Source organism: Microcebus murinus, chromosome 2 (genome assembly GCF_040939455.1).
Source record: "Microcebus murinus isolate Inina chromosome 2, M.murinus_Inina_mat1.0, whole genome shotgun sequence".
Classification (NCBI taxonomy): domain Eukaryota; kingdom Metazoa; phylum Chordata; class Mammalia; order Primates; family Cheirogaleidae; genus Microcebus; species Microcebus murinus.
The window spans coordinates 61,947,512-61,973,396 of NC_134105.1; the positions used below are offsets into that span (position 1 = coordinate 61,947,512).

General features: G+C 39.4%; 1 pseudogene; it reads right to left on the bottom strand.

Annotated features, from left to right (window-relative positions):
- Positions 1–14,871: 14,871 nt before the first annotated feature.
- On the bottom strand, positions 14,872–25,431 carry LOC105868661 (E3 ubiquitin-protein ligase RNFT1-like; annotated as a pseudogene).
- Between the last annotated feature and the right edge of the window lie 454 nt (positions 25,432–25,885).

Consider the following 25,885-nt stretch of genomic DNA (forward strand, 5'->3'; position numbering starts at 1 on the left):
ATTTAAAAAAAAATGAAATCAATCATGTTCCTTTCCAGAGAATCAAATATTCATTTGTAATGGGAATATGTTTATTGATTTCCAATTTAAATATGGTCCAGGGAAATTCTGAAGTAGGTAGACTGAAATCAAGACAGTGGCATTTTAGAGAGTGATCATTCTGAAATTCTGTCGAGTATATTTGTGATTCTCCTTTCTCAACTTTCTTGATAAGCATAGCTAATCAATTTGGTTTAATCTTTTAAAATGAATTAGCTATATTCCAGAAAGTTTCCTCCAGGTGATCTAATGTTTATTTCACTGATTAGAAGGGGATCTCCCACTCTCACCACCCCAAATCGCCCAATATGGCAGAAGTGAATTCGCTAGGCTCTTTCTTTTTTCTACCTTGGCTGACCAGTAGGTGGCATTGCTTGCCCTGGCTGCTTCCTCAAGTCTACTTTCTTCTTTTGAGAACCTGAATAGCCAGTCGAGTATTTGTTATATTCTTGTTGTATCCATTCTGATTTGTCCAGTCTGATTTTTGAGGTCATCTGTAATCCTAGTAAGGATAGCCCCATGACAGCTAATGCATCTTTCATACCCAGATAGCTTCTTTTCTGAACTTGGGGGATTACATCATGTGGTCCCAGAGGGTATTCAAAGTGAATGACTAATTCTACCAAACCAACCGACGTTCCTGTGGACCTGAGAAGCGAAGAAATGACTGAGCACTGAAGTGCTGCAGAGGTGATTATGGTTAATATCCTGTGAAAGTTATAGATGACTTCATACCAAGCATAAAATTAAATAGGTACATTAAAAACTTTGAAGCCCTATTCATGACTTCAAAACTTTAAAATGAGGTTCAAGCAAACAGTGGATTGTGAATTAAATTGTTCTTTGCTTGAATAAATAAAGCAAGTTGAACTTCTTTGCATTTAGCAATCAATATTATGTAGATAATTCACATTAGGAAAAGACTTCCATTGAGATAGAATTATGGCCAGGCATTGGTTCATATATTACTGTTTCAACAGCTGTCAGTTGAACTATTTCTTCTTTCTGACGTTTTTCACATTTAAGCAATTCACCAATGTTTTTGAGCTATGATACTGTGAAAATTTTCCTCTTATTTAGTGTGTATTAGCTCTATTATCACCTGATGTTACTTGGGAGACTCATTAGCTACAGCTAAATGACATTTGCTAGAAATAAGAGTTTTTAAAGTTGGAATATTAATAGTTTCCTATAATTATAAAAATATAGACCATACTTGCTTGGTCCAGGGCCTGTATGAATGATTTCCTGCTGCTGTATGAGATTGAGTTGCCCATAAGAGAAGCAGCTGAATCACAGATCAACACCCTCAATTCAGAATGTTATCTTTGGAATAGCAGAGATGTAAAAGCAAAGGGGAAGTTGAAAGGAAACTATGGCTACTAGAGAATTTCTCTTCACTACACCTACTGGAAAGCAGTGTTATAAGCATTTTCTTAGTTTAAATGTCTGAATTCTTCATGTTACTTTGATAATAAGGATTTCATTATCTCTGGAGCTTAGTAATTGGTTTCAGGAGTAGCATGGACAGTTAGGTGGTGAATGTCACACATGAAATTATTGTTAGAATTGTTAGAATTATTGTTAGAAATTATTAACATAGCTGATTGTGGCTCATTTTTGCACTGACGTTTGTTTTCTCTGTCCACAGTGTTTCATTAGGTATGGCATGTTCCTCCTAATTAGAACCAAATATCCCAACCAAATGTTGGACCTGGATTTTAGTTGCCTGTGAGAGATCATGTTCTCCTGATTGACAGTCATGGGGACCTATCTATGTGCTTCATTTTCTTTTCTTTTCTTTTCTTGTTTTTTTTTTTTTTTTTTTTTGAGACATAGTCTTGCTCTGTTGCCCAGGCTGGAGAGCAGCAGCCCCATCATAGCTCACTGCAGCCTTGAACTTCTGGGCTCAATCGATCATCCCATCTCAGTGTCATGAGTAGCTAGGATTACAGGTGTGTGCCACCATGCTCAACTAATTTTTTAATTGTTAGTAGAGACGGGATCTTGCTATGTTTCTCAGGCTGGTTTCAAACTTCTGGGCTCAAATGACCCTCCTGCCTCAGCCTCCCAAAGTGCTGGGATTACAGGCATGAGCCATGGTGCCTGTGCCTCGTTTTCTGTGGATCTGGAGGATTATGACTCATCTTTTTGAGGGCACAAAGAATCTCCACTTTGAGTATCAGTCTCATTGCCCTTGAGACAGTGTGCCTCCCCTGACAGTCTTGAACCTCTCATTGTTCCTGGGCCCTAGAAACTGAATTTTATATAAACTATCTTGTTAGTCAGGATTCAGTTACAGAGAACAGAATCTGCTCTGTTTTAAGCAGAAAGAGATTTTGTATAGGTGACTAAAAAGGCCTCAGAATTGTTTGAAGGACTCCAGGGAAGACTCTCAGCTGAGGAGGCAGACACTAGAATGAATTCCCAAGCCTTGCTTCCCAATTGGGCTGCCAAAGCTGCTTCTGCTAAACTGGTACCGACTCTGGGTCCATACTACTTCCTATCTGTCTGCACCAGCATGAACTATGCCCCATGTCCTGTCTCTGTCATGATTAACTTGGTTTTGAATTCAAATGCTAAGTGCACATTGTTGGCAGAATTAAGTCATATCCAGAACTCATAGCTGAAAGGAAATCTGGGAAAGGTAATTTAGCTTTTTGGTCATGATGGTATAAGAAGAATAACACAAAGAGATTGAAATAGATGATGTGCATGCCAATCCACATTTTTTTTTTTGTCATTACCAATAGTCTGTATTTATTTATTTATTTTGAGACAGAGTCTTGCTGTGTTGCCCAGGCTAGAGTGAGTGCCGTGACATCAGCCTAGCTCACAGCAACCTCAAACTCCTGGGCTCAAGTGATCCTTCTGCCTCAGCCTCCTGAGTAGCTGGGACTATAGGCATGCGCCACCATGCCTGGCTAATTTTTTCTATATATACTAGTTGGCCAATTAATTTCTTTCTATTTATAGTAGAGATGGGGGTCTCCCTCTTGCTCAGGCTTGTTTCAAACTTCTGACCTCGAGCTATCCACCCGCCTCGGCCTCCCAGAGTGCTAGGATTATAGGCGTGAGCCACCGCACCCAGCCAATAATCTGTATTGAAATCAGACCAACCCAAACTTATTTTCCAAATTGGTAAAAATCCATCCCTCCAGACTATGTTTTGGCATGATAGATAGTAAGCAGATAGCCAGAACATATTTATATAGATTGGTAAACTATTTTTCCTTTGTTTATGTGGCCATGCTTCTACTTTTAAGTAAAATCAGTACTTAAATGAATAAGAACTAGCTAACATCTTTTGTTGAGGCTTACATGAGAGTTGGTGAAGATAACTATTGGACACAGGATACGACAATACCATTCAAGCAGATACTATTGCCTCAAGACAAAATCATCTACATTAGAGGATGTTATTCTCAAAGACATGTAGTACAAGTGAATTTCAAAGACTAACTGTTGAGTTGTGTGGCACGAGGCAACTTGTTGGTACACTCCTCTGTCTGCATTTCCGTCTTTGGTGATAGGGCACACATCAGGGCTGCTTTTAGTATGGGACTCAGTGAGTGGAGACCAGCCACTGTGTTTTTCTTTCAGTTGTATTTACCTGCCTTATTGGGGGACTGAAGTGTTCTAGTTTTCTTATTTTTCTTAAAAACATCCCTTTGTTCTAAGGCAAATGGCGATTCACTCGGAATAACTTTATTAAGCTAACTTCACTATTAAAGAATATCTCAATGCAAAGGATACAGACAAATCACATTAAGGAACTAATAGGCTTTTAACTGATCTAAACGAGCAAATGGCTTTTTTGCCTCCCTCTTGTCCATGCTAAAACATCTTCCCAATAAATTACATATTTACTTTCCAAGCTGGATTTCACAAGCAAGGCTAAATGATAGTAATATTTTCCTTTATTTACTCTAAGAACTGATCTGAATGAATACTCACTCTCCCTTAATTATTCTAATCACTGACTCTTAATTAGTATAATTCTGTCCCTGATCGATTGTTGAGGCACTAGTTCAGCCATTCTCATAATAGATATCTTCATTTTTGTTTTAATAACTGTAGATAATGTAATGTTTCCACGTCCCATACATGGGGAGATTCATGCTGCTATAAATCTCTTGGCTCTAAGACATAAAAGCAGCAGTGTAAGTGCTGCTGATAGCGTTGCCATATCATTGAACATATTATAGAACAAACCCTGCACTTAGAATTTCATTTTGGCAAGAAAATGTTGTAAAATGTGCAACATTTTCAGCTTTTGGAAAATCCTAGGATTTCCCAAGCCTATGCCTCTTGCAACATTGTAGTAAAAGACTTTTGTATCTTATAGAGTCAGACTCCTTTTTTTTTTTTCCTTTTTCAGTTTAGATTCTTTCACCATCTGTGACAGGTGAGAGAAATAGGTAATGTTTGTAAACATCAATTAAGTGATATATTGAAGATTGGCAGAGAAAAATGGCTCATGATGGAAGACAAAATTGCATCACGGTTAAAGAAATGGGTTGAAATCATAAAGACTTGGATACTTAACTACCTCTGTCACCTACCGGTTGGATAAATTACTTCTTCAATATTCCATTTCCTCATCTCTTAAATGGGATTAGTAATACCTGCTTGTTATGAAGTTATTGTAAAGATTACATTATACCTAAAGCACTTAGCAGAGTATCTAGAACATAGTATGCAATACATTTACTTATTATGACTACTGATACACTGCCAGGCAGACATTGAGTTTTCAAAAGCTGGTGGAGAGGGTTCTGAATGTGATGGCAGCTAGCTAGAAGTGCCTGATTGCCTTCTCCCACCTTTCCATTTAAATAAGTTTGAAATATGCTGAAAACTAGAATATTCAGCAACCATCTGCCTGACTCAAGAAGGAATTCTTGCCAGTCAACTGCAGTTAAAATATATATATTTTTGGTCAAAAATGATCCAAATTGATTCAACATGGGTAGAAAACCTAAATAATTCAGTAACTATGGAGGAATTTGCCCCAGCTCCCAAATGATGCTATGTGCAAATTGTTAGGAAATGTGAATTTTTTTGTTTTAGAAAGAGAGAATTCCTGTTTTATAGAAACTGTTGCATAAATACATCATGCTGATTTTTTTTTTTTTTTTTTTTTGATACAGGGGTCTTGCTCTGCCACCCAGGCTGGAGTGCAATGGTGTGATCATAGCTCACTGTAACCTCAAACTGCTGGGCTCAAACAATCCTTCCTGCCTCAGCCTTCTTAGTATCTAGGACTACAGGCACATGCTACCATGCTCAGCTAATTTTTATTTTTTTATAGAGACAGGGATCTCACTATGTTTCCCAGGTTGGTCTTGAACTCCTGGCCTTATGTGATCCTCTGCCTCTGCCTCCCAAAATGCTGGGATTACAGGTGTGAACCACCATGCCCAATCATGCTTAAATTTTATCAATTAATTTAAAATGTATGGGGGGAGGAGGGAATGGGCATTTATCGAAACCTTAAAATCTGTACCCCCATAATATGCCGAAATAAAAAAAATATAGCATGATGTTGATACAGAACTTGATTTTTATTGTATTTATTTGTATAAATTTGTAGACTATGAAGGAAGAGAAATTGCAGGTTATAAAAGAGTAGAACTGATTCCAAGGTATAGCAGAGAAATTGACAAAAAGGCTAATGGGAAAGCATGATGTGGAAGGCAGATGTTGAAGATGGTCCCCAGTGATCTCCATCTTCTGGTATTCATATCCTTAGGTAATCTTCTCTCCTGAGTGTGGGCTGGACTTAATGACTTGGCTCTAGCCATAGAATATGGCAAAGGTGATAGGCTGTCACATCTGTGATTAGGTTATCAAATATTGTGACTTCTCTGCTAGCAAGAGATTCTCTTGCTAGCAGAGGCTTTCTGTTATCTTTTCGGCTTGCATGCTTTGATGAAGCAAGCTGCCAGGTGGGAGAGGTACATTGTTAAGGAAATGAGGGCAACCTCTGGCCACCAGCTACCAAGAAACTGAGGTTTTTTTTGTCCAACAGCCTGTGAAGAACTGATTGCTGTGAAGTATCACTGAGCGAGCGTGGGCAGTTGATCCTTCTGGAGTCAGACCTTCAGATGAGACTGTAGACAATGGGTCAACACTTTGACAAAGACACCATGAAGCAGGGGACCCGGATAAGCTGTCCTTAGATTCATTTCCCACTGAAACTGAGATAATAAATGTGTATGGTTTTAAGCTGCTGATTTTGGGGTAAATTGTTATGCAGCAATACTAAAGAACACAGATTTGACCAGAAAGAATAGGTGACAGCAAATTCAAAGACCATGCAAAAGATGCTTATTTATACTGAAGATTATAGAAAAATATTGCAACTTTTATTACATTTTTCCAGGATACCTTTTGCTGAATAAGTGATAGTGACTGTATTGTCTTTTTACAATTATCTTCAATCTATTTAATAAAATAATACTTTTTATAGAAAAGTTAGCAAATATGGAAAAGTTCAAAGTAAAAATAAAATTTTCATAATTTTACCACATTAATATAACTACAATTATCATTTTGGTATATATCTGTTGTCTCCCTCTCTCTCTCTCTTTTGTTTCTACGAAATCAGGATTGTACTCTAATTGTGTTTTGTATACTGTCTTCTAATCTAATTACATATTACAGACATTTTCCATTTGATATTCTTCTACAACATCTTTTAAATAGCTGTATGGTTGCCCATTGTTTATATATTACAATTTATTTAACCAAACTTCTATTATTACTTTATACTATATTTAAATACATGGAATTTAGAGTATCCTAGAAAATCAAGGTTGCATGGATGACAGTTGTATTTTGTTTCAGGCTTTGCTTCATCTCAGAGACGTAAGTGATAAATTTTTAGTGCTAAAGGAGGACATAATTTTTAAAGCTGGCTCTTCTAGATGGACTGCAGAGCATTATTCTCCAGAAAGTCTCTCATGGTCATTTATGTCCTGTGTTAGGTGAAAGGTCTTAAATAATTGAACCAAGTGACTGACTAGTGGTAACAAGTTTGGGAAATGTTTAGCATCTGTGGACTCATCATTTAAACAAAGTCTTGGACTTCAGGGGAAAAGATATTATCTTATGAAATCTAGCTACAAAGCCATAGAGAAATGTCAGAATAAAAATCAAGTGACTGACCTATGCCAGTGACACAGATTCCACTATAAATAGCAGAGACACATATTTGTGACCATAGTTTCAGCATTTGACCGAGAAGTAGTGTCCATATTTTTCAACTTTTTTCTTTTTGATTGTTAATCTTGTCTTTTTCTCCATTAAGTTGCTTAAAATCAGTTTTAAAACAGATGCTTAAACATTTAAAAAAACTGTCAGAATTTCCCAAGTAACTGTCTTCCTAAATGTTTTATACTGTAGTTCCTTGGTTTTTGGCAAGTCATTTTTTAACTCAAGTTGGAAGTAAAATTGCCAGTAAGTTTAAAAGTGCTCAATTCAGACTTTCTTCACTCTCCTCCAAATACTTTTTATTAAACATAAGAAATGAATTAACAAAATATGGGTAGTCATGCATCTGATGCAGTGTTTTGCCCTAGAATCTAGATATGTTAATGTCTTTTCCAATCCTAAATTTCTATGATTTTATAATTTCATCAGTAAGAGTGGTTAGAAAAATTATTGGCTGACATCTAACACCAGGGTTAATTAACAGTGTTCATTCTTCTCTGACCACACCTCAATCCTAATGAAGTTGCCCTTTCTATATGTGCTTCCTAGCGAGCTGACTCTGCGTCCACGTAATTGGCTGTGCTGATTCTTTCAAATAGAGTATTGGAATTTGAAGGATCTCAAGGCACTTTTTCCAGTTGCAAAGATCTTGACCCTGTGACCCGGGCCAGCAGTTATGCTCTTGCTCTAAAAGTTTTGAGAAAAAGTCTTTATGTAATTGATGTTCTATTGATACAGCTATCGATTGTGAAATTTTGGGGCTTCTTCCTAGAAAATGTACTGTATGAAGTGAAAAGGTTTTGTATTGCTATACATATGGGAGAATTCTCATGGCTTTGAAGGAGTGTCTAACCTCTGATTGCATCAGAATTCCACAATGTTATACATAAAGTGAAGCTGACTTTGCATTTCTTTTGTTTTGAGACAGATTCTCACTCTGTAGCTCCAGCTAGAGTGCTGTGGCATCAGCCTAGCCCACAGCAACCTCAAAGTCCTGGGCTCAAGCCATCCTCCTGCCTCAGCCTCCCAGGTACCTGGGACTACAGGCACGTGCCACTGTGTCTGGCTAATTTTTTCTATTTTTTTTAGTTGTTTGGCTAACTTCTTTCTATTTATAGTAGAGACGGAGTCTCGCTCTTGCTCAGGCTGGTCTCCTGAGCTCAAGAAATCCTCCCACCTCAGCCTCCTAGAGTGCTAGAATTACAAGGCGTGAGCCACTGAGCCTGGCCCTGACTTTGCATTTCTAATCAGGACTGAAATTAACATAAATCCTACTGTATATGTTTCAGAAAAAGATTTTTCAAGCTAAAAGACAAGTCCAAATGTATAAAGGTGATAGAAATATCAGAAAAGAATCTGCAGGATCTACTTCTATAAAAAAAAAAAAAAAGAAATATCAGAAAAGAAGACTTTGAAATGAATGTGAACATTATTTTTTCCTAATTAACCGGGAAAAGTTACTAGCTTTTTAGGAAAAAAAAATGTAGTGGAGGTTCTTAATATCCAATTTTTGATATATTCTATTGACTTAGGCAAGAATGTAAGTATTTCTTGAACTAAGCAAGTGTATGAGGCTTTGGGAACTTGTCAATTGATAATCCAAAGAGAAGGTCTTGGAATCTCAGCTTCTGTAGCTAATAAACCTGTAACCAGGCTGCATCACATGCCTGGACATCACATGCCTTTCTTTTTCCTTTTATTTCCTTCTGCTAAATTGCTTTTCTAAAAATATCCATTCTTTCTCAGCTTAAAAATTTTAATGAGCACTTATTATGTAGGTTTGCATTATACCTTATGCTGGGGACATACGGATGTGATTCTTGCTGTCAGGGAAGCCTAGCTTTGAGACCTTCTCCTAATTCTAACCCTCAGCTCTGGACCAGAAGGTAGGATATTGTCATTTGTTCTGGACATCATTCTTGTTGTCCTAAAGTTTGATTTCCTTTTTTTCACCAGGCATTTTATTAGCTGCTGTTTGTAATTTTGTTAATAATCATCACCACCTGATTTAAGTTGTCCTTTCTGTTTCCTCACTACTCATTTCCCTCACTCAGGCATTTTTTCCTTGTCTTTGTCTAGATGGTAAATGTAAAAAATAATAACCTTTACTTAAGTAAGATTTTTATCAGAAAGGAGAGTAACTCTAAAAGAATGAATGTCAAATCCATGTCTTAGTAAGTTTAGGTGTTCCCTGAAGACATAGTAATTGACAGTCTAGATTTAAAATTAGACATGCAATTACCAAGTTTGAAAATAAGAGATACAAATGTAAATTATACCCCTAATTGCTATAAAGGGAATTGTAGATTCTTAAATATTTGAGACTAAATAGTACTTGTGTTAAATTCAGACTGATAAAGTGTATAAATTATAAAGTTACTATAAAGACAAGAAAAGGTTGAGAGAAAAGTTCATTTTTGAACATAACGTATTTAACATTTGCATTTACTAGCTGCGTGACATTAGTCATTTCTGTGCCTCAGTTTCTTCATCTTTATTATTGAAATAATAATATTAACTACCATATAGGGTTGTTGTGAGGATTAAATTGGGTGGAGCAAGGAAAGGAAAGCAGAAGTTTTGATGAAAGCTCGATGTACACCCATTCTGGGCCTTCCTGCGGCCAGTGTTCTTATTTATCCAACAGCCTATGGGGCAGGGATGTAGTGTCTGTAAATGCTCTCAAACAGACAATGTCCTGCAGTGGACTCGGTCAGCCTTCCCTCTGTGATGAGGTGAACAACTCGTTCCTCTTGACATCAACCATAATCGGCTAATGCTCTGAAAATAGTGGTTCTTAAATCTTCTATTATGAAAGTTTTTTTTTTTTTTTTAGTGTAATAGTTGTAAAAATTATTTTATTCTATCAACTAAGGCAATAAATGGAAAAAAATCTTTCAAGGATTCAGGAATATTTTTAAGAGAACTTATTTAAGAAACTAAGGGATTACTCAAGATGCCCATGCCCCTGAAGGTCAGATGAAAGTTGGCTTGAACACCATTTCCAGGGCCTGTAACAGGCAAAGTGCTCTTTGTGTTTCTTTGAGTTTCCCACTCTAACTCCTCATGTTTTGCTTTATTACTGCTTTTTTGCTATCTGGGATGAGCTGTGTGTCACAACCAGAAGCTTCAACCCCTTAACCATTTCCCACACAAAATTTAACCACATACAGAATTTTGTGACGTAATTTTCCTGTAGCTCTGAGAGGTTCCATTTCCCCCCCGAGGAGCCTTACATCATCTCGCCAGCTCTACCTCTCTCTCTTCCTTTTACTCAGGGCCTTTCAAAGCTGGTGCTCCCGCCAGGATCCCTCCATGGATCAAGGGCCTCCCTGAGGAGTGGAGTCCTCTCCTTCCCTTGGGCGGCTTCTCCCACGGAGTGTGTCCCTGCTGGATTAGCCTGCCTGGCCCCCCAACCTGCCTGGCATCCTGTCACTCATCAGTGGAGTGCATATTCATGTCGAATGGTGGTATGTGCGTGTTAGGCACTGCAATTGTACAACCCCTAGACACGGCTGGATGTGGGTATGTAGTTAAGTTCTCTTTGTAATAATAATTGCAGCGGCCACCAGGTGTCAGAACCCAACATGTTGGGGACTACTCCTACAAAAATCTGTTATTAATAAACTTTATGGAGACATCGTCTATGGATTCATTTCTATTTTCATTTGGGTCTGTTCTTGTCTTTTAGTTAACAACAACAACAATAAAAATCCAGGGTTTACCCCACTTAGAAAAAACTTGAGCATACCTTTACTTACCCTAAATTCATTTCCACTTGAACTTCAAGCCTATATCTCCTTCTTTATTAGATTCCAGACCTTAGTAAACAAATTTGGTATACTTCAATATTTTATAGACATTGATCTTTTCTACTTTTGGCTTTGACCATTCTCTACCGAATAATGCTGATTTGTCCCTGTGTTTTAGCTTCCAACTCTCTTATGGCACCAATGTGGGAACATTATAGATAGTTGATATTGCCTTCCCACCCAGATCCCCCACATCAATACCATTAGCAAATGGTATTGATATTAGAAAGGGAGGCAACTGCCCATTTTCTCCTTGCTGGCTTGTGTAAGAGAGAATGCTGACATGGTGTTTTAAAAGTTAATAGAGATTTTTTTATAAAAAGGTTTTTTTGCAATAAAGAAGACTTGGAGATTTCGATCTCTTTTAGTCAGTAAGCTAAGATATTGGTTCATTGGACAGTCTTAATTTTTGTGATACAACCAGGCACTATTTGGAACCAGGGGTGTAGTTTTCTATTTTTACTTTCTTTGCACATCGTCATTTAACTGTCTTAAAAATTGCCTGCCTTCCCTGAGAAGACATCAAAATCATCCTACAATTAAGCTCTGGATCAAAGAGTGGGTTATAGTGATGATTAGTGTGTGTAGAGTCAGCGTCCCCAGGTGACTTTGGGTTTAAAATTCTAACATTCAGAATATACTTATTTTTTAAATTAAATTAAATTAATTTAGAGACAGGGACTTGCCCTGGGCAGGAGTACAGTGGCACGAGCCTAGCTCACAACAACCTCAAACTCCTGGGCCCAAGCGATCCTCCTGCCTCAGCCTCCCGAGCAGCTGGGACAAGTGCCACCATGCCTGGCTAATTTTTAAAAGGTTTTTTTGCAGAGGTGTGGTCTCACTATATTGCTTAGGCTGATCTCAAACTCCCAGCCTCAAGTGATCCTCCTGCCTTAGCTTCCCAAAGTGCTGGAATTACAAGTGTGAGTCACTGTACCCAGCTGGAAAATACTTATTGAATATCCATCATGTACATATAAGTTGCTATACTTGGTACTGGAAATATAAAAAAGGAATAGAAACAAATACTCTTTGTTCTCAGGAGGGTTGTGGTTTAGAGCAGGGATAAGACAAGACCAGCAAGTCAGAAAATAGCTATGATGCAAAGTGGAGAGTGGTAACTTCCTGAGAGAGAGATGATGGGATTACAAACAAGGGAAAGAACACACCCCACTGGAACCAGGGAAGATTGCACAGGTGGGGTTTTAGTGGCATCATAACCAATGGCTGGCAATGGGGCAGAGAGAGAATTCCAGGCACAGAGCAAAGCACAGACGGAAAATTGTAGCATAGATGTGAGAGCAAGTAATTGTGTGAAGAAAAGTAATGTAATTTTAGCCTGCAAAACACGCTCATGCATGCACACATACAGCCCCCAGTTTCATGAAGCAGATTTTACAAGGTGAGTTTTTCTCTGAAGGTTATTGATTTCTCAATTTCCTTAATGAATTTGGCACAATTCATTTTGATATGAGTTGCAGCTTTAACAGACTGCAAAAGTTGTTGTCAGCTTGGTGATTACATTTTTCATATTTTCAATTTTGGGGAGCAACAGTGTGTGAAAAATTTGGATTCTTAATTGCTTCAGAAAAGGCAGATTACTGGCAGCATTTACTATAGAGGTTTTAAATTGAAGAAAAAATAATTTTTTTGATGGTCCTCATTTTCTATAGAATAAAGTCCCAATTTTTACATGGCATTAAGACCTGCAGCAGTTTGTCCAAAGGAAACGTTTTAGTTCGTCTTCTGATACTCTTTCCCTTGAGTCTACATTTCAGCCTGCGAGAACTCCTTGGCCTCCTCAGGCTATTTCAGGAATTGCAATCTTCTCTCTTTCCCTGTGCTGTTCCTTCTGCCTGCATATAGATGAGGGAAGCCTGGTGATGGTAACAGATAAACTCCCAAATCTCAGGGGCTTAATATGGTTAAAGTTTATAGTCAGCTGTAGACATTCTTAGACAGTGGCCTTTCTCCACATTTTTAGGGACGCAGGTTTCTCTGTCCTATGGCTCCACTGTCTTCACACCAATACTCCAAGGTTGTCCTCGTCATCTCCAGTCTAGCCAGCTGGAAGGGAGAGAGCATGCAGGGTCATGAGTCAGAGGATAAATAGACCAGACCTGGTGCCCACGTTTCATTGGTTGGGATGGAGACACATGACATGCCAGCTGCAAGGGAGACTGGGAAGCAGAGTGTAGCAGGGTGCCCAGGAGAAAAAGGGAATGGTTCTGGGGGACTTGCTAACCAGTTTCTTCCATACTCTTTCTTTCTGGTCACAAATGATCTATTTCATTCTTCCTCTTTTGCACAGAAAAGACTCACCCTTTCCCCCTGGGAGGCAAAGCAAAGACCCTCAGAGCAGCCCAGGGACCCACAAAGTCAGAGTAGCAGCAGCAGCAGCAGCACTAAGTTTAGGATCTCCAGATGATGCACAACCTTCTCCATGGTGTCTGGATGGGGCTTCTTGTGGCGACCTGGGAATAAAAAGACAAGCTGTTCGTCCCCTCCCCTCTCAATTTGCAATGGTGGAGCAGGGCAAGGATGACTGGGATAAAAATTTATTTGAAAAAGAGAAGAGTGGAAGACACTCAGCAACTACTGGTTGCTAGAACTCACGAAACCCTATGGAGCAGGCATTATGAAAGTCTTCTACCCTGTGGGTGGGGAAGTTGCTTCCTTCTGCTCTCTGGGAGGAACTGCATTGCCCAGGGTGCTTGGCCCATTCCCTGGGAGGGTCTTCAGGTCCTGTCCTCCAAGGCCACATCTGAAGATGACATTTGGGAGTGTATTCTTCTTGAAGGCCATACAGCTTTCACAGCCGGCCACCTGTTTATGCAAGTGTGGGGTCCCGAGGAATGCTCTGGTGCTCAAATAGTCAAAGGATTTTTCAGGTTGGGATCATGTTTATTTGGCATAAAATTTATGCAGAAACTTAGAAAATTTCTGATTAGTTGGCTTTCAGACAGTTTCACATGCCTGTAAATATATCCAAAGTTTTGCTTAGATGTCATTCTCAAGTCTCACTTATTTATTTGTCTCCTTGCCCGCACCCTCTTCTTTCTCAATTTAATGGTAGCTACTTTGAGGCCAGTAGGTTTGGGTGGAAAGGCTACCTTTAATGTAATCTTTGCAACAACATTGAGGTTTTTCAAAAATTCAAATGATTGATTCTCATAGATTGCTAATCATTTTACAGAGAATAATGTAATATTAAAGTACAATATCCTTAATCAATTATTATTCACTTAAGAATCTGATTGTTAGCAGTAAAATATAGCATAGAGGACTTTCATTAAAATATAAATTTTATAAAAATTAAAAAAATTTTGAGAATGGAAATTATAAAAGTTGATGCTAAAGAAAATTCTACTTCTGGATAAGATGTATCTTAAAATTCTATGAAAAATGTTTTCACCATGTAAACAATGTTCAGAAAAGAATACTTAAATTCTTCTAATACCATTAGTTCTAGTATCCAATTGCTGTTTTGGTTACACTAAGAAAAAATGCATTTATAATTTTATACTGCAAACATTTTTGAGTAATTTGGGTAGAATAAATGTTGTTGAAATACACATTAGGTTGACCATTACTTATAAATTTTAAAAAGACAGTGCTTTTTCATTCAGTTAAATCTTTAAAAAATGCTCAATTGAAATAAACACTTATATTCTAATATTCTAAAAATGTTTGGAGACATTTTTCCTAACTTATAGAACTGAAAGTCCAGCCTAATGCTTCTAGCAATAGCCACTGTAACTAAATGAAATTAGTGTTTTGTGGTTTTAATAGTTGATAGAAATTAAAATCTTTGAGGGTGTGATAAAGTGGCTCCATCTTTCCATTTGTTTATGTGGTCTGAAAACAGTTCTGCACAGTGGACATGTTTTCTCTCTGTAAAACCCTAAGGTAATGGACTCTTTTTGGAAAATATATGCTAGCAGGTGGAATGAATAGGTTTCTGAAATTCAGTTTGACACACAGAACAAATTACCCACATCTGAACAAACCAATCTGTAATTCGGTTGTGTAAAAAATAGTCACAAAATCTATTTGAAAGTTCTCAGATGTACAAAAAAAAAAATCCAAAAACTTTAAAATGAAGTAGACTAAGGCTAGTAATATCCCAAGAACCTATCTAGTTATGTTACCAGACTCCCCAAAGCCAATAAAGTAACAAGACCACACTGGTATGGGAACAAAATTCAGAGATACTGACATAATTCTTTTAAGAGCATATACCAGTAACTCTTAGATTTAAAAGGGATGATGAAAGAAGGCACCACTAAAATAATACCTTTTGAGCTATAAAAAGAAATTTCAGAACGAAGTCTGTAATTCCAGCAATCCAAAGTACTTTTTAGAGGCGCGAATGATCCAAAGTAGGATTTAAAAAGATTAAGCTGTCATGAAGTGACTGGGAATGAGAAAGAACAGAAAATCCTGCTACAAGTACCAGTAACCTAGCGTACTGAGTCTTTGAGCACCTTTCTCTTAGAAAGGTCTGATTTATAATGCTTTTGTTTGCATATATAAAAGTTGTTAGAAGTCCAGCGTCAAGAGAAATTCCTTATAATTCTGGATCTTGGGTTTTCAGCACATTCTGTAGGCATGAAGTTTATCTGGATATAAACATCTCCAGAACGAAGGCAACAGTTTTACCAAATGTTTTGCTCCTGTATAATTTGGCTGTCCATCTTCACAGTTCTGTTATACATTCCTTTATAATAAGTCTTGAAATCAAATGGTGAAAAGTCCTCCAACTTTGTTCTTTTTCAAAGTCATTTTGGCTACTTTGCAGTTCTATATGAATTTTAGAATAGTCTTTTTAATTGGTACAAAAAAGCCTGCTGGGATCAGGAACTGGGAAAGCAGGAATTTAGTAAGAAGAGTTGGTGAATAAGGAAAGAGTGACTGGTAACCCTACTGAAACTCCGGCCTGGCTGACTAGTCAGAGCTCCAGGGCAATCTGCTGGGGAGGGACCACAAATGGGGCTATTGGAGAAGTTATGGGAGGCTGTGGACTGTTCCTAGCTGTTGCCTTGTGAGTTTGCAGTAGCATCTGGTCACAGGTTGCTGTGGGTCAGCAGGGCTTGCCAATGAAAAGAACAGCTGGGCATGGAGGCAGAAGAGGATATAGAGTTGGGAAGAAAATTGAGGACAGACTGACACCTGCTAGCACCTGTGTCTCTGGTTCATCATCTGTGACCACGACGACCTTCAGGGCATAATGGCTGCTGGTCCACTTCACTTTCTGAATCTCATACAAGTTTCTCTTTTGGTCTAACCTAACCCAGAACCAAATAGGGAAGGGGATTTTAAAATGTAGCTACCATTTAGCCAGATTGATACAAAATAGAACCACTTTATCTTTGACTGCTCTCTTTGCTTTACCACCTTCACCACCTAGTCATCATCTCCTGTTGATTCTACATCTTAACACCTCTGGATTATGACCCCTTCTTTGCCTTTGCCCTTCCTCAGTTCCAGCATTCATACATTTTATGCCTACGTTACTGTATGCTGTGGTTTGGATGGGGTTTGTCCTCACCAAAACTCATGTTAATATTTGATCCCCAGTGTGGTGGTATTGGGAAGTCGGGGGTCTAGTGAGAGGTGTTTGCGTTATGGGGGCAGATCTCTCGTAAATGGAGTGGTGTTTTTCTGGTGGTAGTGAATGAATTCTCACGCTCCTGAGACTGGATTAGTTCTTGTGGGAATGGATTAGTTCTGGAAGAGTGGGTTGTTATGAAGCCAGGACTTCCCTCAGCTTTTCTGTTCTTTGCATATGTCACCTTCTCCTTTGACCTTGTCTACCACATTGTGATTCAGTGCAAAAGCCCTGGTTAGAAGCCAAGGCTGTGCCCTTGAACTTCTCAGCCTGCAGAATTGTGAGCTAAATAAACCTCTTTTCTTTATTAATTATCCAGTTTCAGGTATTCTGTTATAGCAACAAAAATAGACTAATAGCTTCCTGACTTGCAAGGCCATTAAGTACGGCCATGTAGGTTGTGCACTGCACAACAGCAGTGGTTGCCATCGACAAATCACAATATAATAGCCCTTCCTAGACTTGTACAGGATACAACCTGCAGATATGTACATGGTGGTCCTATTTCAGATCTAGACCCTCCTTCCTCCCCAGCCCAGTAATTCGGGCCATCCTTTAAAAAAGAAAACCGACCATGTCATTCTCCTGCTTAAAATTCTTCTTGGCCCCCCAATGTCCTTCAAGGTAAAGTTCAAAGTCCTTAGCATAGCATAAAATCCATTCATAATTAGCAGATGAGCCCAGACTCTGGAATTGGAATTTGGAATTTGGAATTTCTAAGTTGGAATACTATCTGAGCCACTTGTAAAATATATGACCTTGTACAAGTGTTTTAATCTCACTGGGCTTCTGTTTATTTAGCTGTAAAATGGGGGAGGGAGGTAAGAATAGTGCTTTCCTCATCAATTTTTGTTAGGATTGAATGAAATAGAAAGCACTTAAGATAGTGGCTGGTACATGCTAAATTTTCAATAATAAATATGGAAATATTATTCTTCCCTCTATAGTGCAATCTCTTTTTTTTTTTTTTTTTTTTTTTTTTGAGACAGAGTCTCGCTTTGTTGCCCAGGCTAGAGTGAGTGCCGTGGCGTCAGCCTAGCTCACAGCAACCTCAAACTCCCGGGCTCGAGTGATCCTTCTGCCTCAGCCTCCCGAGTAGCTGGGACTACAGGCATGCGCCACCATGCCCGGCTAATTTTTTTATATATATATCAGTTGGCCAATTAATTTCTTTCTATTTATAGTAGAGACGGGGTCTCGCTCTTGCTCAGGCTGGTTTTGAACTCCTGACCTTGAGCAATCCGCCCGCCTCGGCCTCCCAAGAGCTAGGATTACAGGCGTGAGCCACAGCGCCCGGCCTATAGTGCAATCTCTTACTACTGTCTATCCCCACCCCAACTCTATGCTTTGACCAAACCCAACTCCTTGTCACAGTGCTCCCCATGGTTATCCATCCTGCCTTTGTGCCTTTACACCTGAATACCTTTTGTTTCTTCCCCTGGATAGAACCTGCTCATTCTGCAGGTCTCAATGACTCACTGTCACTTCTTCCTAGAAGACCCCTCAGCCTCAGTTAATGGCTGTTCCCTTGGGGGGTCAGTCAATGCTTGATTGTATCACAATGGATTCTGTTTTTCTGCTACCTGCCTAATTTCCCCCACTATATAAAGTATGGTCAGAGTTCTCCACAGAAACAGAACCAATAATATATATATATATATATATATATATATATATATATAGAGAGAGAGAGAGAGAGAGAGAGAGAGAGAGAGAGAAAGAGAGAGAGAGAGAGAGAGAGAGAGAGAGAGATTTATTATGGGGATTGGCTCATGTGATTATGGAGTCTGAGAAGGCCCATGATATGCCATCTGCAAGCTGGAGAATGAGGAAAGCCAGTGGTGTAATGTAGTCCAAGGCCAAAGGTCTGAGAACCAGTGGGTTACATGGTATAAGTTCCAGGGTCCAAAGGCCAGAGAACCCAGAGCTCTGATGTCTGAGGGCAGGAGAAGACAGATATCCCAGCTCAAAGAGAGACCTTTTTATTCTATCCAGGCCCTCACTGTATTGCATGATCCCTGCCTACAATGGTGAGGGCATCTTCTTTACTCAGCTTCCTGATTCAAATGCTAATCTCTTCTGAAAATACTCTTACAGACATATGCAGAAATAATGTTTTACCAGTTATCTGGGCATCTCTTAACCCAGTCAAGTTGACACATAAATATTAACCATCACAATTAGCTGTGGACTATCTCCCCTAGTAGACCATAAACTCTAGAACATACGAGCGAGGGCTGTCCGGAAAGTATCCAGCCGTATAACTGTTCTTGTTATATTAACAATGGTTGGATACTTTCTGGACAGCCTTCGTATTTTCTTTGAGGGTAGGATCTCTTTTTATTTATCTTTGTATTCTTAGCTCCAAATGTGGCACAAAGTTCCTGATAATGTTTGTTAGCAAGTTCTTAAAAATGTTTATTGAATTAATGAATGATAATGAATTATAAGGGAGATAACAGGTATTGACATACTTATTGAGAAATGTAAAGACAATGCATAATACCAGGAATTTTAGAATTTAACAATTTAGTAGATTTTAAAGTATAATTGTTTTTGTTAAGAATGGAAATTCTTGGCCGGGTGCGGTGGCTCACGCCTGTAATCCTAGCACTCTGGGAGGCCGAGGTGGGCGGATTATTGCTCGAGGTCAGGAGTTCAAAACCAGCCTGAGCAAGAGCGAGACCCCTTCTCTACTATAAATAGAAAGAAATTAATTGGCCAACTAATATATATAGAAAAAATTAGCCAGGCATGGTGGCGCATGCCTGTAGTCCCAGCTACTCGGGAGGCTGAGGCAGCAGGATTGCTTGAGTCCAGGAGTTTGAGGTTGCTGTAAACTAGGATGACACCATGGCACTCACTCTAGCCTGGGCAACCTGGGCAACGAAGCGACTGTCTCAAAAAAAAAAAAAAAGAATGGAAATTCTTTTAATAGAATGAATAAGGACATTTTTGTCAAGGCATTGTTTACTAGAATTTGTTCAATATCCTTTAAGACCTCTTACAAAAATATTATTGAATAATCCATAAAAAGTTCTTTAAGAATATTGTTTATGAACAGTTTTAATACTTAAAAATATAAAAGTGCTATCAATGGCAAATTCTGGATCAACATCCTGGCAGCTATCTGTAAATTATATAATGTCTATATGAGTTCAATCATTTTAACAGTCAGTTAGTAGTTACTCAGAGAGTAGTTTATTCTTGAAGTTTCTGATAATGGACTTGTAATAAAGAGAACAAGTAATTACTCTCTGAGGTCTTTTTTTTTAATCTCTAAAATAAATCTCATATTTCCATGTATGGAATATGCTGGAAATAAAGCACATCTATAAGGATTTTTTCACATTAGAAATTTCTGAATCAATAATCATTCAATAACTTAAAATTTGTAATAAAAATGCAAGAGTATAACTTAATATCAGAAGATATTAAATCTAAGCACTTCTGTGAGCTGTAGATATTGACTTCTAAAAACTTGTCTCTTCTGCCAATATATTCTTCCATTGGTGTAAGTAAAAGTTTTAATAAATATGGAAATGATCACTCTCAGTACCAGTGTCATGTTTTATTAGGCTTAATGATTCTAACTGCCACCCAGTGCATCACAATTCTGATTAAGAAGAGTGACTTGCTTAAATATTTTTGCATCTTACAAATGAATAAGAATAAATGAAAATCTCACTAGAGAAATGGGCAAGAACTTTTCAAAGGAGTCAGTAAAGAAGAAATAAAAATGGTCAATAACTATATGAAAAAATTTTAATCTCACAAGTAAGAAAATGCAAACCAAAACAATAGTGAGATAATATTTTAACCTATTGCAATAGCAGAGCATGAAGAAATGGGCACTTTCATCCATTGGTATTGGGAGTGTAAATCTGTGGCTTTTCTCTGCAACTTGATAGCATGTGGGAAACGGTTTAGAAATGTTTTTAGCGTTGACTCTAGAATCCCACTTCTAGAAATTTGTTCTAAGAAAATAATAGGACAAATGCACAAAGTCGTAGAGGAAAGGATATTTACTGTAGCCTGGTTTACAGAATGACACTGGCTGGGTAACCTCTTCTGTCTGGCACCCTGTTTCTGTGTGGAAGGACAGCCGCTTCTGTAATACTTCCGGGCCCTCTCCCACCACATAATTTTCTCCCGCGGAAAAGAAGTAACTTGTTTAGTTGATGAGTCGGGGATCCTGTCCCTCCAGTCCTCCACTTTGGGATCTATCTGCTGTAGAGAGCTTGTGCTTATCTGGGCTTGCTGCCAAGTGGTGCTGTGATAGGGAAGCCCCCCCCCCCCCCAGGCCTGCAGTTTTCCCGCTCTGCCTGTGCCTGTGTGGAAAACTCTGTTTACTTCCAGGGACCGTGTTAGGACTGCACACCTGAGTCATGTCATCCATCCTGTTTTCATTAAAAAAAAAAAAAAGTATACATTTTTTGATATGTTGATTTCTGTTTTTTTTTTTTGTTAGTCTTTATTTTTGCAATTCAAGATAGGACAATATGTTGATTTCTATCTGTCTGACTCTCCTCTACTGCTCAGTTAGTATTGAACATCCCAAGAAGTAACAACAAAACAAAATTTGGATATCTCAAAACATGGGATTGATTAAAAATATATTTATAAAACTGAATATGATGCAGTTATTAAAAATGATCCCATTGATGTATATACTGATAAAGAAAAGTGGATTCTAACACAGCATCTGCATATGAACACAACACATTTTGTTAGAGCAGGAAACCGTGGGACCACAGAACAAAGAGACAGGGTCACTGAGGCTGAAATCATCAAAAGGAGTTTTATTGACTAGCTCGAGCTAGGGTCTAAGTCCCAGAGCACCGATATGGCGGCCTCTATTGGGACAAAGACCCTGCGCACTGTGGGACGGAGCCCTTTATACTCTAGGTGCATAACCTGTCCACGCGCTTGACCTTTTGTTCCATCCCAAAAATTTACTGCGATCGGCTGCTCAACCCAACTTCCTAAAAACAAGCAATATACATAAACTAAAAGAAAGCAATTAACCTGAGGCTTCACAACTTATCTATGTGTATAGTCTGCTCTTTTCCTCTCTCTTTTTCTCTCTTCTTTTCTCATCTGTATTTTCTAAAGCATCTGTAATACTTTTGTTAAAAGTAAAGTAAAAACGGGTTAATTGACTTTTTTCCTCTGCATGGGCGGTATTTGCTGCTGTTTGCTATGTTTATGGTGTCTGGTGCCTGCGTTACCTTGCTTATTCTTCTGTCTCTCAGGAAGTTTCCTTGGTGGAGGTAAGCAGGACCTTGGTCACAGGTAAGAGGTCTAGAATTGGATCAGCGTTTCCCAGCTGGACACCTCCTTTACATGGACACCACTCACAGGACATGGCCTCATGGCGATCTGTGGATACACCCCTACGCTCACCTTCCCTGCAGGGCCTGACCTGGTCAGAAGGAAGCTCACCTGTAGGCCCAAATGAGACAAGACTCATCTTCTTCCTCCACTGCCCCATTGATCTCCTTGTCTCCTTCCCAGGAAGCTGAAGCTGCTGTCTGAGGAGAGCTAGTGCCTCAGTCATCCTGGGGCTGTTGAGGGCTGGGAGAATTCTCCCATTCAAGAGAATAAAGCAGTAGATCATAACAAGGTCAGGGTGAGCTGGTGTACAGAGTAGCCTCCAATTTATGGAGATGCCAAAAACATCATTATTTGTAATGGCTCCTGGGAAATGGAATTTTCCACATATCTGAATTTTCTAGATGGCTAGCATTTACTACTTTAAGAGCCTAAACTATTTTTATCAATCATTTTTAATGAAAATCTTATTGAAGTGTTTTCAATTCATTTCAATAAACATTTAACATTTTCTTGATGACTCAGTCTTATCTTCATAAAGAATATTTTATTGTGTTAGAGAGTGGTGATGTTCTCTGAGCTCATTAAACCATGGAGTCCTGAAGGCCACTCCCGGTTGTTGTGTTTTCAAGGTCATGCCTGTGATTTTTAGATTGTTGGCCTACTTCCCCTGCTGAAAATGTTCCATCTTGGAACCTGTGTATTCTGGTTCATTTGAGACCCTACTATATTGTGCAAGCATTTGGTTGGGAAAAGCTCTGATTAGATCAAGGTCCAGCATCTTGTGGCAGATATCTCTCTGCCACTGTGAGGCCAGAGTTGTTTCTGAGTTTGCTGCTGGGTGTTGGCCATAACTGTGGTTATGGTGGTCAGCAATCTGACCTCTGGCTGAACAGGCCATTCTTACAATAAGGACTTCTATTCAGCTTTTTAACAAGCAAATTAAAATTTCACATTTTCCTTTACAAACAGGCTTCCTTACAGATTAATGATCATTGACATTATAATTTTAGGAAATGTGGTTCAAACAAATGAAGTGAAATTTTCTAATCCTGTTCACAATGAAATGTTGATGAAGTTTGGGATCTGTTCCTGAGGCTCTAAGACTGGAAGTCACAAGCTCTTTCTAAGAGAACTCCAAGGGGACAATTGAATGAATATGCATCCATCCATTTAATAACTCTTATTCAACTTAATTAAGAAATGGATTCTTTTATTGGTTTTCCATTGCCTAAAGTGTAAAGCTCAATATCTTTAACATTGTACCAGTTAGTTTTTACTGCCTAAAAGCACCCAAAACATAGTGGTTTAAAACAAAAAATGTTTTATTATGTTTCATGATTACATGGTTCAGGGAGCAGTTTTTTTGGTCTGGGTTGGTTTGGCTGGAGCTGGATGGCCTAAGTTGGCCTCACTAACATGTCTGGGGTCTTAGCTGGGATGACTGGGGCCTCTCTCCATGAAGTCTCATCATCCAGGGGGCTCACCTGAGTGTGCCACATGGTGGCAGAAGGGTTTCCAGCAGAGAGAGAGGGCAAATCTCAATGCATACGTACCTCTCAGATCTCTGCCTGTGTCACATTTGCTAATGTTCCATTGGCCAAAGCAAGTCACATTGGCTTGTGCCCATGTGGAGGGGGCTATGGGAGTGCATGGGTACAGGAAGGCATGATTCACGGGGGCGTTACCCCAACCATCTACCACAGCACATTCCAAACTATCATTCTAATGCTGCAGTTCTCGAACTGTGGCTGAGGTGCCTTGGGATGTCAGGGTGAATTCACAGGGGGTTGTGGGATATTTTAAAATTTCGAGGGAAGCATAGTTATACCCTCTGACTGTTGGACATCACACAAGCTACTAGCTTGATGTAGTTCGCAGTGTTAACATCATACCGATATATTGCTTTTGAAGCTGTCATATTTTTGCAAAGCTGGATTTTGGTGGTTGCTGTAAAAAAAAGCAAGTACTGCATGAAAATGAGTATGGAACAGGAGATGAGGGTGGTGATGTCCCATCTGATTTCAAGATATCAGAAGCTCTGCAGTTCCAACAGGTTCATGTATCCCATTATCGCAGCTAAGAGTGAAACAAAACATTATCTTAAAAAATTTATATGTATTATATTTCAAGCGATAACTAAGTTGTTATAACATACACATTTACTAAGTTGTTTGGATCTAAGGACTGAATCTCTGGTGATACCAGGGAAGTTTTCCTCAATGACCCCCTGCAATAGATTTTCCACGCTTTTTGCTTTTTCTTCTTCTCCTCTCTCAGGGATACTTATAGTTTATATATTAGTTCGCTTCCTATAGTCCCATATTTCCTGAGTGATCGTTCATTCTCCCTTATTTTCTTTTCTGGATCTTTGACTGACTGAGTTAGTTCGAGAGCCTTGTCTTCAAGCTCTGAGATTCTTTCTTCTGCTTTGTTTAGCCTGTTTTTGAAACTTTCTGTTGTATTTTATTTATTTATTTATTTTCTTTTCTTTTTCTTTCTTTTTTTTTAGTTTGATTACATGATTAATGATCTGTTGTATTTTTAAATTTGCTAAATGTTAAATTTGCTAAAGAGTTTTGCTAAACTCTTTCATTTCTTTAAGTTCTATCATATCCTTTCTTACGTTGTCTGGCTCTTTGGTGACCTTTTCATTTTTTTATTGATATCCTGAAGTATTTTATTTATTTTTTTTGCTTCTTTTTGTTGGTTTTCAACTTTCTCTTCACTTTCATTCATCTTACTTTCCATCCATATTCGGCATTCTTTCTGGTATTTCGACAATTTCCTTTCCTTTGCTGTAAACCCATTGTGATCCCTTGAGCATGTTGAACTGTTTTGTTTTTTCATGTTGCCGGAGTTCTTTCACTGATTTCCTCTCATGTGAATCCTCTTCTCTCAGCTCAGTGCAGATAGGTTTGCAGGGCAGCTGTTCTCCTTTGCTGAGAACTCTCCTATTTAGTGAGAAGAAGGAGAGGTTCCTAGATGGTGCCTTTGTGACCTACTTTGGAAGATTGACCCAGCAGGAGACTGGCAGGCCCAACAAGAGCCATTAATGCAGCTGTTCTGTTTCATCCCATTTTCCTGTGATCACCATAGTGAAAGCCCATGCTTGATGCTGTTTATGTGGAGGTGGGTTGTTGCCGACACCACTGTTGGAAGCTCAAGTTGGGGGCTGGGTGAGATCTTGTTGGAGGTATTGTTTTATACCTCCGGAGGTATAAAGGGGGGGCCGTCTAGGCAGTGGCCACAGGTGTCCACGCTGTGGGTGTTTGCTCCAACCAGGTCCAGATGTGATGGAGGCTCAATGTTGGTGGGTCGCTTGTGGACCGTCGGACCTTGGGGTTGTTCCCTCCAGGCGGCCAGTGTGAGCCCCACGGGTGGGCCGTGAAGCTCCATGGCTGTGGGGAGCGTCATAGCCGGGGATGGGAGCGGTCCGGCAGTGCTGGAGCTCCAGGGGCAGCTTCAGGACCTGGGAGCAGTGCTGAAGCCACCGGAGTGGAGCTGCTTTTCCAGCAGCCGCAATGGTGGTGCCTCAGGGTTAGAGCCTCGGGACAGAAGGTGGCGCTGAGCCGTGGCCCGCTTCTGCAGTGGAGCTTTGGAGACAGAGCCTGCGCCCAGCAGCAGCACTGGGGTGGAGCCTGGGGGCCGACAGGAGCCCTGAAGCATCAGAGGTGGAGCTGTGCGGCCTAGCAGGAGCGCTGGGGCCTCAGAGGGGGAACTGGGGAAGTGCTGGAGCCTTGGAGCCGCAGCTGCCGCCTGGAGGCAGGGCCGGAGCTGCACGAGTGGGGCCATGGGGTCAGACAGTAGGGTAGTAACCTTGAGGTGGAGGGGCAGCATGGGGGTCGCAGGGGTGAGGCTGCTGGACGAG